We start from the raw sequence: 16,856 nt of genomic DNA on the forward strand, positions 1-16,856 counted from the left end.
CCCGTTAAGAAGCCCAGGCAAACCAAAACCCGGATTCACTGCTTTTTAGTTATCAATGTTTGTCTGGTGACAAGTCAGAGACATTGTTTATTCAGAATAATATTCCATTAACTCGTTCCGTTCAATAAAAAAAAAACATTGCATAAAAATGTCAAAAAAAACCCTCTTTCACATCTTCTAAAAGCCTCTTTCACAAGTTCTGCAACATCTTGCATGAAAACAGAATAATTGAAATTCATAATAAACATAGCGTTGTCGCGGTTTATTATGAGGTCACACTCAACTCAGGGAGTCCCCCCCCCAAGCAAGGTGGTGCACAATAAAGCACTTTTATTCAAGTTCACTTTGGTGAGGCCTCACCCCCGTGCCCCCATCTCTTACTCAACCTCAACAAATACCCTGTGTCACCAATGGACTAGGAACCAGGCCGGTGTATAATAAGAATATATATTTATATATTCAATCAAGATTTGACAAACATACTAACATCAGCCACCAGTGCTGTGGCAACAGCCAATAGCACCACTATGACTCGGTTATGCAAAACAACACAGGTGACATTTTGAAACATGCAATGACAGTTTACACCAGATTTGATTTCACTTTAACCAATAAAAACATTTTCAAACAACTTAATTTGAAACAATACTTTTCTCCCAGCAAACCCCACCCTCCAGGCCTCAATTTAATAGGACCCCTTTGATTGAAAGGCAAGGTGCAAGGAGTGAGGACCCAATGGAACAATCGTTTTACTGCTGATTTAAAAGGCAAGGTTGGGTAAAAGGAACTCAAATTGTTTTTCAACACACAGGTAGGACTTGATAGTTTGAGGTCAGAGAAAAATGAAACAAAAGAAGCATGTTGTTTAGAAATACACACATGCATATGGGATACAATACTTCATAATTCTGGTTGAAAAGGAATGGGGAATTTTGTTTTACACCCTCCAAACTGACTTGAAAGGTGCTGTTTTATGGATTACTTATTTTTTGGATTTTGGAACCCCCCCCCTCCTTCTATGTGGAAGTCAGGGATTTTAAAAACAGTCGACCAAGTCTTTACGGGCTATACCGGCTCTAACCCACTGGCCATGAACTTTTGTTAGTTTCAAATTCTAACACTCATCCTGTGATTTTCTATACGGGAATTTATTGATTTACTTTAATCAAATGTGCTAAGGATCTACACTGCCCCCCCACCGCCTCCTGACACTTTAATGGAAATGATTAAAGCTAGCTGCTCCCAACACAATGCAGTTTCAACAGAGGGGTGGTTTTCTATGGGGAAATCAGTTTGAGTGAAATGTAACAATTTGTCCGAAGAGCCTATCCGGCTTCCCTCCCCCCGACCCACTAATGGAAAGGGATAAAGGCAGGTGGCCCTCCACACAATAGATGGCTTTGGGATATCTACTTACATGGGAGGCTTCGGTCAGGGAAATCAGCAGGGCTCCTCTGTGGACAGCACAGATATGGTCAAGGGCTTTCCATCAAGGATTACCTCCTGCACCCAGACTCCTTCTGCTCCTCTGGTTTGGGTCCCCGCTAGCTTCTCTAGCTCAGTCACTGTCTCCAATGCAAGGATTGAGGCCTCTCTGCTATTTGTTCCTCACAAGAGTCCAGCAGCAGCTCCCTCCCGGAATAATTCACAAAAAGCCCAGTTCTGATGCAAATTGGTCCTTTTATAGCATGGATGACACTGCAATATGGTCATAATTCCGGTGGTCGGGATTGGCTCGTTGGCTCCATTCACCTCCCCCACCACACCCCCTGCCTGCTGATAGGACCAGGAGTTGAGAGATATGTATGATGTAGGCTGAGGAAAGAGAAAAGATACCTCATTTCAAATTGACAAAGATTAGTGCGTCTTTTGTTCTGAAAAGTCTCATATGCTAATAACTCCTAGGTCTTCCAAATAACCCCATGATGCTATATATCTATGAGTTCTATATTTTACGGCGAATCAGATCATACTAATGTTACTTCAGCATACCCTTACTGAGCGGAGCTAGCCTTTTTTGCAGTTTTCTGCTGCACCCGAAATAGCTAAAATTGGGACAGTTCCCCATTTAAACCGGACTTTCATGATCTACCACTGTGCCAACTCTACCATTGCTCAGGTGTATGTAAATGGCAAAAATCATACTTTTCCAGATACCTTAAATTCGGTACCTCACAAAAATCTCATTTTTACAGGGTCACAGTGGGCTTTTTCACCTGTTTAGTTTGAAGCCGCGGTGGGCTCTATCAGACACACACAGCACCTCTTATTAAGAAGATATTGTATTCAATGTTTAATCCATGGCAGAGCACAGCATGGCCTGAGTAATTAGGTTTCCATTTCTCTGAACACATGTGGCCAGCCATCTGGTTTCTCTTAACATGTCCTTGTTGGCTTCAAAGCCTTGCTCTGTGCTTAATGTAAAGTTTTATGTGAAGCTTGACTCCAAGGTTACTTCTGCAGGACATGTTATCAGCAACTAATTGACAATCAGACACTAATCTAGGCAGGCCCAGCTCCAAAAGGTCTGGATTTCAGATTTCTAAGGGTCTTTGTTCAGAACTGATTGCACTTTTTATGGGGAATCTGCCCTTAAAGGTCGTGTCTGTTGGCTGTGTTATCAAACAATTCCCCACAAATTCAATCTCTAGCTTTGTATTTCTTTCTATTTTACTGAATTAAGAGGCTGGTGACCTTGGTGAACCCAGCCCCCAAAGGTCGGGGTCACAATTCCAGATACCCAGCACCTCAGTGGAGGAAAACAACAGCGGCCAGTTACCTGCATGGTCCTAAAGGAATAACGTTTCCCATTGGCACTGTATGTTTCACAGGTTGCATTTCAGATTACATTTAGGCCTGATGTTCATACATAGTCTTTTCTTTATATAATATTAACAGAAATGAGTTAACTTTATCCCCATTGACTGGCCACTGTTACATCAGGGATCGTTATTCAAATCTACACCAACAAATAGGCCTTTCTTTTTCCATGCTGGTATTTTATATTATGAAACCAAGTCTCTTCCATGCTGATGAATGCACTCTGTCCTTCATTTTATTTCTGGATTTGCAAATACATTGTTTCTCCTTTTTAGATTCCAATTGCTCAACCCTTTCTTTTTCTCCAACGTGTTCTGCTGCAGTTTTTAATCTGTCCATGTGTAAGGTCTTTCTTTAATATAACAGTTGAAATAACATGAGTATCGCAATGTTCCAAGTAGGCTTCTCCTTTGAAATGATGTTATTTAAATGTTGACAAGTAAGTGTTTTTATTCGTGACTAATGCAAAGTGCTTGGCTTCACTTTAGATTTCTGGATCACAGTATCGTGCTGCATTGAAGTCAGTGTAACATGCTGCTGTCTGTCACTTTATGTAAAATTGTAACTTTTCATATTTTATGAAAACAGCATTTTCACTGACTTATGTTTTTTGACATGCATTGGGCACATCTAGCAATTTTAAGTTTTCAGGCACATTTTCCTTCACATGAGTGCAAGTTCATTTTGGTAAAGTTGAAATAGGCCCCTTTCTGTTCATGTCCTAGGCCTTAAGTCAGAAAGGGAACTTATTTGGGACTGTCCTGCATTTTCCAATGAGTAGCACCAGTCAGCTTCACTCTTAAATACTGGCCTGGTCATTTTATTTCTGACATTCAGGGGCTATATTTTACCCCACTGCGTCCCCTAATATTAAATGAGGTCAAATCCATTCTTATCCTAAGTCTAAAAAGTTCTTGCATATCAGTAAGGAATGTTAAACCTTTTCGTCACTCTCTGATGCGCATATGCATTTCTTGTTATTGTCCAACCAGGCCAATCAGGCTACTAGGGGAAGCACATTTATCCGGATCATTAACATAATCCTCCAATATTCTGACAGGTCAAAAGACCTGTGAGAAAATGAAGGCAGCCAAAAAGAAAGGATCTGATTCACAGAGCTTTTTCCAATGGGGCTTTGTCAAAATTTGAAAAGCTTCTGTGAATTAGGCCCAAGTGCAAACAATTCAGTGGATGGCAATAAAAACTCAAAGAATATAGTATGCAGCAATAAACACATTGGCTTAGAGGGGCTTTTAAGACTGATGGAGAGGGATGGGTTGCAGGTAAATATTTACTTAATTGCTAATGTTATAGCTTTATAACTCTAATTTTGTCTCGGGAGGATAGCTCAGGGGCAACAAGCTCACCTTGGAAGCAAGAAGATACGGAGCAACACAGGTTTGATCCGCTGGTCCGCGTTTAGAAACCTCTGGGTATTAAGCGTGCTATAAATAACCTATCATATCATATCATAAAGCAGCAAAGTTGCTTGAGGGTGCCCAAAGGCCCAATGGGTGGAGGAATGACAGGTCCACCTCCTATTAATGATGTACTACCATTCATAAAAACAAACTAGCAAAAGACACATGTTTAAATTCTACATGGAATCACACTGTCATACATCCTAGAAATATGTGGGGGAGGGGAAATTCTTTTTCAGGGAAGAAGATGCAGTCATGGCAGCATCATGGCCTTGTTGGTGGATCATCACATGCTTTGCTTTTGTAAGCTCATAAGCTCGGACGACAGAGGGGCTTGGCTTGTTGTACTTCTCTGTGATATTCTCCACTTCCAAAGGGTTCAGCACCCTTGAGTGATAATCATCTGTCAATCCAGGCAGTACGTGACTGCCTGCCTCATCAGTCAGCCCCTCCTTGACTTCCTAAATAGCGCCATAGTCACAATGCCATCACCACCAACAACTAGCTGCTGTGGGAGTGGCAGTAGCCATGCAGTTCTGCTGCTGAGTTTCCGGCACTGGCACATGCCAGCTTTGATATGCTTGTTTATGCAAGTTGGACAGAGGAGCTTGGGTGGACTTAGAGGGTGTGTGATTAGAGGCTGCTTCTGCCAGTGGGTTCAAAGGCAATCAGATGTGTTCTCCTGGGACACATTTGCAGACACTCCCTCATTCACCCATCATCACTGTAGGGTGCTGTGGAAGAGGACCAGTAGAGCCAGACATATGCACTTTGTAGTCAGGAGCATGCCACCCACAAACTTGGTTATGTATTGCCTTGTTTCCCAGTGTAAACCCCTTTCTAGTGCCATGACTAGCTCCTTGCATAGGTTGCATTTCATAATGCATTCTGACATTTTAACAGTCTTCCCCACAAGCACCCTAAAGTGAGGTGGCACTGTCATAGGTGGGGATATTCATCTCCCACATGAAACTAGTCAAGGGGTGACTGTGACTTTCTTACCCCCTCTCCAGGGGCAGGCACATGTGTCTTTTCCTCCTCTTGAGCCACCTGCTTGGGGACCATCTTTGTCTACCTATTTTCTGTCTCTGACAGCACCTCCCGCTACACCCCTTCCTCATTCTTTCCTGGGTGCCCCACTCTGCCCTCATCTGCTGCACCTCTCCGTTCTGAGCTCCCAGCACCTCCTCTCCAACTTCATGATTCATCCACTCCAAGACATTGCACAGTAAGAGTGTCTGCTCTTCCATATGCTCCTTTTGCGTTGAAACAATAGTAGCTATGCCCCCCTAGACAAAATGTCAATGTGAGGAATTTGACATTCTGCACCTTGTGTGTACTGTGTGGTGAAAATACAGCCCCATAGTGGCAAGAGAGACCATGCTAGACCCCTATTGTGAGAGTAAAGCTGGCTAATGTAGTGTCCCATTGATATATAAAAGCCAGTACAAAACAGTGATTTCCGACAGAGGGGCTTGTAAAATAAAAGGAAATTGGCCCATTTGCAACTAGACTAAAAAGGAGAGGTGCTGAAGTGAAAGGGAATCTACCTGAGAGCTTAAAACTGCTGGATATACCCAATGAATGGGAAAAAAACATTTGGAGCTGCAGATGCTGACTTCGTGTAAGCTGGGAAAAGGCACCTTTTGATGGATTCAAAACTGGAGCAGTACACATGGGAAAAGATACATTGAAATGCTGTGCCTTTGAAAAATAAAAAAGGAGGTCTTGTCCCTTACATTAAAAAAGTAAAGTCAAGTGACATATTTCATTTGACACAGAGAAAGACTCTTACCTTCCACACATGAACTGACATTTAAATGAAAAGGCCTGCTTTGTTTTAAAAAAGGGACACTGGTTTGACATGTTAAATAATAGCATATACGAGGACAAGTTAAGAGGAACACTCATGCCTTTTCAACCAGCAGATGAAAGAAACATATTAACATATGGACAGAAGCCCCATAGGCAATGTAAAATGTTACATGTAAACACATCTTTTCAATTTAAAATGCCAATTTTCTCAGATTTTTTCATGTAACGGCTGCTGCTGCTTCACCCACTGAACTGCTTTGTATCTGAAACTGTGACCTCCAGACCTTTGGCTGAGGCCCTCTAGGAGAAAAAGGTCTGGTGTTCAGTTTAAATGCTTAGAAATACAGATTGTTAGATCAGAATTGTGGTAGTTGCAGATAACACAGCCAGCAGAAATAACCTTAAGTTCAAACCTCCCAATTACGCTCGAACAGGGTGTTTGGAAGCCAAGGAGGGGATGGGGGGATAACATGAGCCAGGCAGTTGGTCCTGGTCGGGTGATGATGGAGAAATGAAACTTAGGAATAGGTGGTGGCTATGTGAATCTGAGGGGCAAATGTGAACCATTGCCATTGATTAACATTGGACTCCTCTTTCCTGAATAAATAGAGCACTGTGTGCCCCAGTGAGCTCATCCTCATTTAAAAGGGGACACAAAGCCTGCCGGTATCATGCAAATATGATTTCTGTGTGATGTATACAATGTAAGTTATGAAGAGAATTATGATTTCGGACTTATCATAATTCAGAGGAAATGGAAAGTTGGTGTGGTGCTAGAGCGGGAAATTGATATTTGAATCTTGAAGTGTTGGATTTTTAACTATTTTGGCTCAGGAGCAAAAAAAAAATGTAGGTCCTCCCAGGAAGGGCGCGCCAAAATAAGATTAGTATTTTTTTGACTCCTCATAAAATATAGAACTCAAATATATATTTGTGATGTCATCTTTGATATCCTGGGCGTTAGTCTTAGCAGTGCACGGTGGTGGCGCGAGTTATTGTTGATTAGCTTACCATAACTGGCGAATTTCAAGGGTTTTTCGGTTTTACTTGGAACCATAACGTCCCTTTAACAAAGTATTTTTACTGAATTTCATAGGTTTTCATAGGTTTTTAGTAGAGCAACTTAACCATAACGTCCCTTTAACAAAGTTTTTTTCACTGAATATAGATATAGACAATATACATTGGATACATGTTTCCTAGGATTCCCTTACTTAATATGCATATAACATATACCATAGAACATATAACATAGAACATACTGAACCCCCTACCTGCACTAGTGGGTCTGATGTTTGCTGACCATGCGTATGTTCGCAAACAGACTCAGTCAACATCAACACTATCCAAAAACTCAGGGACTATCTTACATTGTTGTATCATGCAATAAAAACACTGAACATGTTCAAAAAGCAGCACATAAATACATTACATTCAATAAAATATAAGAACTGGAAACTGTATATGTAACACATCAACCTTCCAATTACAAAACATATGCAACATAATGCAATATACCAAAACAAAATAATTATGCCTCCAGCAGAATTATCTCACACAAACTGCACAGCAAACATCAGCAGCACACCTACGCAGCAGTAACACTAAAACTTAGCAAGAAACTAGTGAGTAGACTACATGTATTTTATATATTTATACACTTTCTGTATTACGTACAGTAAAAATAATATATATATTTCTTTTTACACAGAAATGTCTAGTAATTTGCAATGGCTGGAAGAAAAGTTTCCTTGTGATGAAATAAGTGAAAACATTGATACTAATGGTAGACACTACACTTCTCTATATAAACCAATTATTACCCATTACTTTATATATACTTACCATTTTATTTTTAAACACACCATACAGACAATAAAAATAATACAGAAACAAACCTTAGAAAATCATCTGCACCGAATGCAGCAAAAAATGGATCTATTAAAAGAATAGTGCACTCAGAAATATTATTGTCCCAAGTGTTTGGGCATGTGCTTCTAAGCATACGTTGATTGATCGTACAAACATTTCCTATGCACCTTACTGTCATTTTCCTCTTTTTTACACATGCGAATTCAGGCATCAGGGAGCGGCCATCTTGTGATAATCTTATCTGTTGCCACATCGCCCAAGGTGGGACAAACAAAATAGAGCAATACACACTGTGTTCAGACATAAAGATTACTGTCCTGGTTTTACTTGTTTTTACCAAAAAATGTTTTGTCCTCATGTATAGAGTCACAAGTAGGAAAAAACCAAAGATACGTCTGGAAAAATATTGACCATTTATTAATGAAAAAATAGAAATATTTCAAGAGAGATAAAATAAGTTAGACAAAGCTTGAAAATAAATTGTTCAAACACAGAGTCAAATACATTTCTTTAAACATGAGAAACAGAATCAAAGAAAATATCATATTCAACAGTAAAATATCAGAGACATTACAACAACAAACGCAAACAAGAATGAATATAAGAGTTACTCTGCAATAGACTTCATATTTCTGTTCACAGTATTTACTAAAACTGTCTATTCAAAGAGAGTTCTCTATTTTTGTGTGTACCATGATCATTATATGATCACGTTTTGTAATCTGCCTCAAAGAAAATATCATATTCAACAGTAAAATTTCAGAGACATTACAACAACAAACGCAAACAAGAATGAATATAAGAGTTACTCTGCAATAGACTTAATATTTTTGTTCACAGTATTTACTAAAACTGTCTATTCACAGAGAGTTCTCTATTTTATGTGTGTGTCATGATCATTATATGATCACGTTTTGTAATCTGCCTCAAAGAAAATATCATATTCAACAGTAAAATATCAGAGACATTACAACAACAAACACAAACAAGAATGAATATAAGAGTTACTCTGCAATAGACTTAATATTTTTGTTCACAGTATTTACTAAAACTGTCTATTTACAGAGAGTTCTCTATTTCTTGTGTGTATCATGATCATTATATGATCACGTTTTGTAAACTGCCAACGTGCCAGTTTTTAAGCAAGAAGTAATTGTTTCAATGTTGCTGATCTAGGACATTCAAATAGGCAAGTACTGAAGTCACGTTTCGGCTATCGCCATTTTGGATGGCATGTATTTCGGAGCCTTCCTCAGGGAAAAGCAGACCTAAAAAGAGTCCAGGAGACAAAAGGAGGCAGATATATATATTTTCTGTCAATATAGTGTTTTTCCAGCATATATAAGGTATCTCCTGCCAAACGCGAAACATTTTTTGGAGTACGGATGATACTACTTATATGGGTTAAAAAGGGGGGTCTACATAATCCTCACCCTGTATGTTAATCAGGGGTATGTAGACTAGTGAGCCTTGTGGTTGCTGGCGACAGACTTTTCCTCTTGGAGCTGCGATCCTGGATCTCACAGTTATCAACTTGGATCGCTGAAGATTCCAAAGAAAGGGGGCTAAAGGGTCCAAAACAGAAAAGAGAGATCAGGAAAAGAAAAGATAAAAGGGGTATCAAGGTATAGGCAACATCTGCTTGTGTCATTGATTATTCTTAAATACTAGGGCAGTGCAGCAACCTCATGGTATAGGAATGAAATTGAAATGCTGTAGAGGACCTCTTATCAAAAGTGTTTTCTGGTTACATGAGTGAGAAAATGGCTTGTTTTTTCTATGGACGGTGTTCTTTCCTTAGAATACACCAGGCTGAGCCGGAGTTCCGGTCAGGAGGTAGTGTGCGTTGCAAGTGGAGGAAATCTTGTCTTGAAAGCAATGTGTGACACTGTGCATGAAAGGAGACAGAGAAGAGAAGGGAGAGATACAGGTCATGGATGAGGGAATTATTCGGAAAAAAGAGAGGGGGGTTACCAAAAGGGTTTTTGGTCATGAATTATCCCGCCAGCTGAATTGCGAAGCATAGGGGTGCAGAAAGGAAAGAAAAGAAAAAGAAGAATAAAAGGAAAGAACGGCAAGGGGAGAAAGGACGAGAGAGAGAGGGAAGGGAGCTAGGATGGAGGGAAAATGAGAAGACTCAGGAAGAAAAGAAAGAAAAAAGGGGAAGAGGGAAGAAAAACCCAGAAAGGGGTAAAGCAGGGATTGAGAGAGGAGCAGGAAAGAAAAGAAAAGGATTGTAAAAAATAAATAAATAGATAAGGTGTATAGAAATGTATATATACCTGACATTCAAAAATGGGCTTTCCTCATAGGTGGAAACTGATGGAAGCATTAAGCGTTGGTTTCATGCCGGAAGCATGGGCGTGACAGGTCGTCACGATTGCACAGTGAGCAGGACGCGCCTGCACAGAGTGAGGCATGTTGTGAGGGCGAGCCTATTAGCAGAAATAGGAAACGAATGATAGATGTGAAGACTAAGTCGAAAAACATTACTTCAGACTGTGTGAACTGGTTGTAGTGCACAAAGTAAAACTTACTGTTAAACGGGAAGCGTGATGCAGAAAAACCTTTCGGACGTTGATCGCGGAGGAGCTGCTCAATGGGGTGTCTGTGTGTGGCTAGAAGCGTCTTGTAGTCATGGAGACCTTCCCTTGCAGGTCACATGATGCCATGGGGCAGGGCAAACCAAAGAAGGGACCAGGGGTGGAAACCAGAAACTAAAAACTGGTAAACCCAGGAGATATCTCTACCTGCCTGCTTGGAGCCTGTCGATGTTGGCGAAAAAAGGGTTTTGAAAAGTAGTGCATATCTAAATGTCCATGTTATTTTCGTAAAATGACAAAGAAAGAACGAATGAAAAATGGAGATGAAGAAGCTCACTGAGCGAGTGGTGTGTTCCAAAAGGCAGGCAGCCATTGCGATGTGGCCAGCGGCACAGAGATACTATGCTACCAGGGTGACCCGGATAAAAGAACTGAAAATGAAGCAAAAGGCAAAGTGCACAAACGTTCTGAAAGGCACAGGTGAATCGTGGTACAGAAAAGAAGGGGAGATGAGGTGTTTGCGCGTGTAAAAATATATACACAGGCAGAAATAGACAAAGTGTAAGTCAAAGCCAGTATGCAACATGGGCATATGCATGTGTATAAATAACACTGGTGAAAACGGGGCTCATAGTGCATCTGCCGATTGGTGCATCGTGGGGGGCCTAAAATAGGTCTCCACAGATCAGAAACTCAAGGCAGTAAGGACACCAGTTGTGTAGGATGTCCATGCTAAAGGAGAGGTCGGACAGATGGAAAACAGGTTTATATGGAAAAGAAGAACATAAGATGGAAGCCTTGCTTTTAAGTAGGTGGTCCTATTACTTAGAGGAGAGCAAGACGAAGGCAGATGGTGAGGCGGGGAACCGGTCTCACCATGGGGATGGCGTGGAGGCCTGTGTGCTGACCTTCATGTAAAGGTGAAACTGGAGTCGGAGAATGTCATGCTTAAAGGCGGTTTCAGAGAGCACCTAAATTTGGATGAGAGTTTTTCTCTCTAAAAAAGACGCCTTATGTAGGGCAAATAAATCCTTCATTGAGGCCATGATGGAACAAATCTAGCCTATAGATCCATCGTGCTTCTTTTTGTAACAAGCTCATTATAAGGTTGGTAAAAGATACAACTGTATCCACTACCCACCATAAGATGTCATCAGCTGTATGTTTTGCTTCCATAAAGTGATTTACGAGTGGTGCACTTGTTTTCTTACATCTAATTCTTGAGCGATGTTTACAGATTCTTATGTGAATGGGTCTTACAGTCTGACCCACATATCTTAAGCCACATGGGCATTCAATCACGTATATTGCGTTTTTGGTTTTGCAATGCGTGAGACTCCTGAGGCTCCATTGTCTATCGTTGATCATGAATTCTTTAGTCTTTTTTGTGAATTTGCATGAGGTGCAGTTGCCACATGGAAAATGTCCCACTGTTGACCTCAGATTCCATAAACCCAGTCTTGGGGCTGGACTGGAGAATCTTGAGTATACCAGTTGGTCTCTGAGATTTTTTGCTTGTTTGTATGCGAACTGAGGTAAGGGTTCATTGGGTAAGCTCAATCTGTAAGGGCCCAGGGTTTGGTTATTGATTTTTGAATCAGGGACGTGTGCGTCCCATGTGTAATCACACAAGTGGTTCTTGGTTGTTCTTTGTTAGTGTCTTCTTTTTCAGTGAGGAGAGCGTCTCTGTTGAAGAACCTGGCTCTTTTTTGAAATCACACAATGGGGGTAACCTCTTTCTGGCAGCCTGTGGTCCAGGTCAGTGACATGTTTATAGAAGTCCCGGATGTCTGTACAATTTCTTCTGATTCTGAGGTATTGTCCAAATGGCAGGTTTTCCCTCAGGTGTCTGGGGTGGTCACTCTTAAAATGCAGGAGAGTATTTATGCCGCTTAATTTGCGAAATAGATTGGCGTATCTGCACACTATTCAGAAAATGCTTGCTCTCTACTCCTCACACCTCCATATACTGAAATTGTTGTCTGATTATATGTTCTCTGATACAGAACATGAACATGTTTTCATACACAAATGGTTAACAAATGGTTAACAAAAGCTTACCATATTCTAATAATTGCAGAGGTTTCAATTGAAACTTTATTAACAAATCCTGACAGAGCCAAACTCAAAATTTATCAATCTGATTGGCTTCTGACTAGAGACCTCTGCCTTCAGTATAAAGATGGAGATGGCCTAAGATTCCCTTATAAAAGAATTCGTACAGTGGCACCATATTTGTTGTTATCACCTTCCCCCAAATACCGTTCAGGCATTCTACGCCTGAGATTTAATCTATAGCTCACAAGAGACACACAAGTCAGACGCAAACCTCTGCCTATATCAAATAATATTTGCCGATTTTGTATGACACCGGATACCCATGAAACTCTTATTCACTTGATTACTGAATGTGTGACTCTCTGTGGTGAAAGAGAGACACACTTTTAAAAATACTGCCTTCGCCTAGATCTTCTAGACCCGCAAGATTGTTGGGCTGCAATTTTAAACTCTTCGTGCACAGCAATATAAATAGCTACTGTTAATTGTTTGAATTGTTTATTGTTAGACTCAGTGCATTGCTAAGCCCTCTGTTTACTTGCTCATTTGTTTATTTTATATTTGCATTTGTTGTGATTTGTGTTCTGTTACCTTCTGTTTTTACTCATTTCAAATTTGTTGTTAATGTTTTATATTTGAAAGGTTGATTAATTTCAACCAACCAAATAAAATAAATAAAAAATAGATTACATTTCAAGAAACCATTGTTGTTTTGGATTTTGAGGTCTAAGAAACAGACCTCTGGTCGCTGTATTCCAGAGTAAACTGAATATTTTTGTCTACATTATTAAGCCATTGTAAGAAGTCATCTAAATCTGGTCTCGAGCCTTCCCATACACAGAGAATGTCATCGATATATCTTTTCCATTTATTATCCGTTTATTAATGGGATTCTTTTCTGATAGGATGTTCGTTTCCTCAAACTCTGCCATAAATAATATGGCCAAACTGGGCGCAAATGTTGCACCCATCTCGGTACCGTTTGATTGGAAATAGAGCTGCCCATTGAATTCAAAGTAATTTTTTGATAGGGCCAGTGATAGTATTTCCATTATAAAATTCTCTGGTACTCTGTTCTGTAAATTGAATTGTATTAGGTATCTGCATACACATTATATTGCTAGTTCTTGTGGTATGCTTGTATAGAGTGAGCAGATGTCTAAGGTTACCAAAAGGTGAATCTTGTCATCAAATTCTGTTACCTCAAACGTTTGAATGGTTTGAGTTGTATCGCGTAGATGTGTGCCATAGGTGGACTGCCCTGGAGGCACTAATTCATATGCCCCGCCCCTGAGGCTGACATCACCAAACCTAGTGATATTCTCCACCTATCTCCAGGTCGTTACTATACAGCGTAGTAAAACACACCCAATCATCACCTACGTGATAACGTTACTTGACGCAGAACCCGGAATATCAACACACATCATCTCACAACGCAACGCGTCCCAATTTCGGATATAAAACCATACTTTTAAAGGAAATAGCAAAACTGTACAATTGGTAAAGTACTTTTATTTCACAATAAACGCTCCGAAAACATCCAGCGATTGCCATATTCAAGCAAATAGGTAATTATTTTCTTCGTTCTCGATCCACAAATGTTTATCATGAGTCACAAAGTGTTCCTTTTGGGTATAAGAAGCGCATTGGACGCACTGTGAATCGCAAGGCTTTGGCATGAACTTGACACTAGGCCACCGTAAAGGAAGTCAAGTTGCTCCTTATCGCTGGTACCGCGTAATGGCATGTCGGCCTGTGGCAATCGTCCCAAAAAGCATCACTGTGATCCACCCATTCACGTGTATTTGTAGCTGACGGTTCAAAAAAATGTCAGTTGGTATCTGGAATCCATGACAATCGCAGAGAGCCAAGAACCCGAAATATCAACACACATCATCTCACAACGCAACGCGTCCCAATTTTGGATATAAAACCATACTTTTAAAGGAAATAGCAAAACTGTACAATTTGTAAAGTACTTTTATTTCACAATAAACCCTCCGAAAACATCCAGCGATTGCCATATTCAAGCAAATATGTAATTATTTTCTTCCTTCTCGATCCACAAATGTTTATCATGAGTCACACAGTGTTCCGTTTGGGTATAAGAAGCGCATTGGACGCACTGTGAATCGCAAGGCTTTGGCATGAACTTGGCACTAGGCCACTGTAAAGGAAATCAAGTTGCTCCTTATCGCTGATACAGCGTAATGGCATGTCGGCCTGTGGCAATCGTCCCAAAAAGCATCACTGTGATCCACCCATTTACGTGTATTTGTAGCTGACGGTTCAAAAAAATGTCAGTTGGTGTCTGGAATCCATGACAACCGCAGAAAGCCAAGATGTAGCTGTTTAAAAAAAGATAACAGAAATGTGTCTCAGTAGTCGATCTTTATTACAGTTTATCATTTTAACGATTAATTTGGCCCCCTGTTACAAGTATTGATAAACATGGACGTGAAACAATGGGAACTCAGACAAAACAACGTGCAAAGTACTCCTCAATTTGCTTCAGAAGTTACTGCTATGGAGTATGGTCAGCTCAAAATGGGATGCGGGGGCAGACGCTGCAATCAGGGAGCAAGATAAGGCCAAGAAGAACACATACACAGAATTTTTTTTATTAAATATTAGTGTTGAAATACGAGTTTGTGGAACCTGGGGGATCCCACTAGTGGACTACACGCATCTCGATGCTGGACTGCCCATGTAACCAGGCCAAAACCAAGTACACACACAAGTTGTAATTGCGTGTCGTTGAAAAATGCCACACACAACAAATAAAATGTAACCCACCAATAATGGTCAGCGAATGATAATTTGACTAGTTCGTCTATAAAATCGTCAAAAGTACAACTTACATAATATTCGGCATTTGCATTCTATCAGCGTAACGCACACACTCTGTTCATGTCAACGAATTTTCATAAAATGAAATTAAATGTTACTTTGTCCAATTTTTGAATGGTGAACATTATCATATTTGAAAGTGTTGTATCCCTCCCTTCATGCATTCCTTTTGGGATCCTCCCTTTGTTTCAAGGTCGAAAAACAATTGAACCTTATACTCTGTACGATGCGTGGATTTGCTCAACTAGGAAACAAAAATTAAACAGCGCTGACCTTCACTCAGAATGGGAGCCGATAGCTCTTCAGACCACAGTGGCATTAAAAATATTTTTGAAAAACATATGAAGTGTTTGCTACCATTCACCAATGTGGGTAACATTTCTACAGATGTATTTTGTTCCTCTGCAGAACTTTGCACTCTCCCAGCGACTCCCACAGTCAGGCCGCACCACCTGTCATCTCATCCCATCTCCTCTGCACATGGCAAATCACATAAACATTTTTCAAAGCAGCAAGTCTCGAGCCCTGACAAAATGTGCTCGTATGAGAATGTCCGACCAAACCCCGCTCCAACCACCATTGGCAATGCCGCGGACCCTGACCCCAATGACCGCAGTTATATATTAGAGGCCTATAATTTGCACACATGTGCTTGTACTATCCCACTTTCGGTCACTAGCGAGATGAACGGTGTGGGCGTCTTGCCACCTTACAAATACATACACATAGTAAATACGTAATAGTAATGCTTTCACATTAGAATGCAGATGTTACCAAAAACAACTGCAAGCTAAATGGATTTACACATGGTAAACTATCACTTGGTAAGAAAACCTTCATAACAGTAGGTATAATCTACCATGCAGGAGCCACAACCAATGCAGGTCACTACACTGCATATGTAGAAAAGAAGTGGATATGGGTCAAATATAATGATACCAACATTACTGTAAAACAGAGAATGAGAAGGTCTGCGACATACCTCAGTAAAACGCACCCTACATCTTCCTCTTTCCACCTGCTGAGGACAAAAAACAAAACTATTGTCCCATATTGCCCTAGGTACTAAACCAGAAAAAATAACCTTGGCATTTGGAAGTATTTTCATTACTGCCTGAACCAAATGTTCCAAATCTGCCAACAAAGTAAGGGAACTGGCATACCTCAAATACAAAGCACCATAGTGCAAAACAACTGCGTGTGGAATGTTTACCCTGTCCATATCTCCACAAACTTGTACAATTCCCTGCACATTAAAACCAGGCACAGTGCTCCACACCACCTCCACTCCTTTAACATCAAAATTGTTTGCCACATTCCTACATTTATCATACTACTCCAAACCATGCACAAACCTATCTCCAACCACCAACACCCTGATTTTCTCCACCTCTACCATCTTCACTACACACCGCCTTTTTCCACACAAACCACAACCTCAACATCTGATTGGCTGACCCCTACAGTCCCCTTT

Source organism: Ambystoma mexicanum, chromosome 8 (assembly GCF_040938575.1).
Source record: "Ambystoma mexicanum isolate Mex_15411 chromosome 8, UKY_AmexF1_1, whole genome shotgun sequence".
NCBI lineage: Eukaryota > Metazoa > Chordata > Amphibia > Caudata > Ambystomatidae > Ambystoma > Ambystoma mexicanum.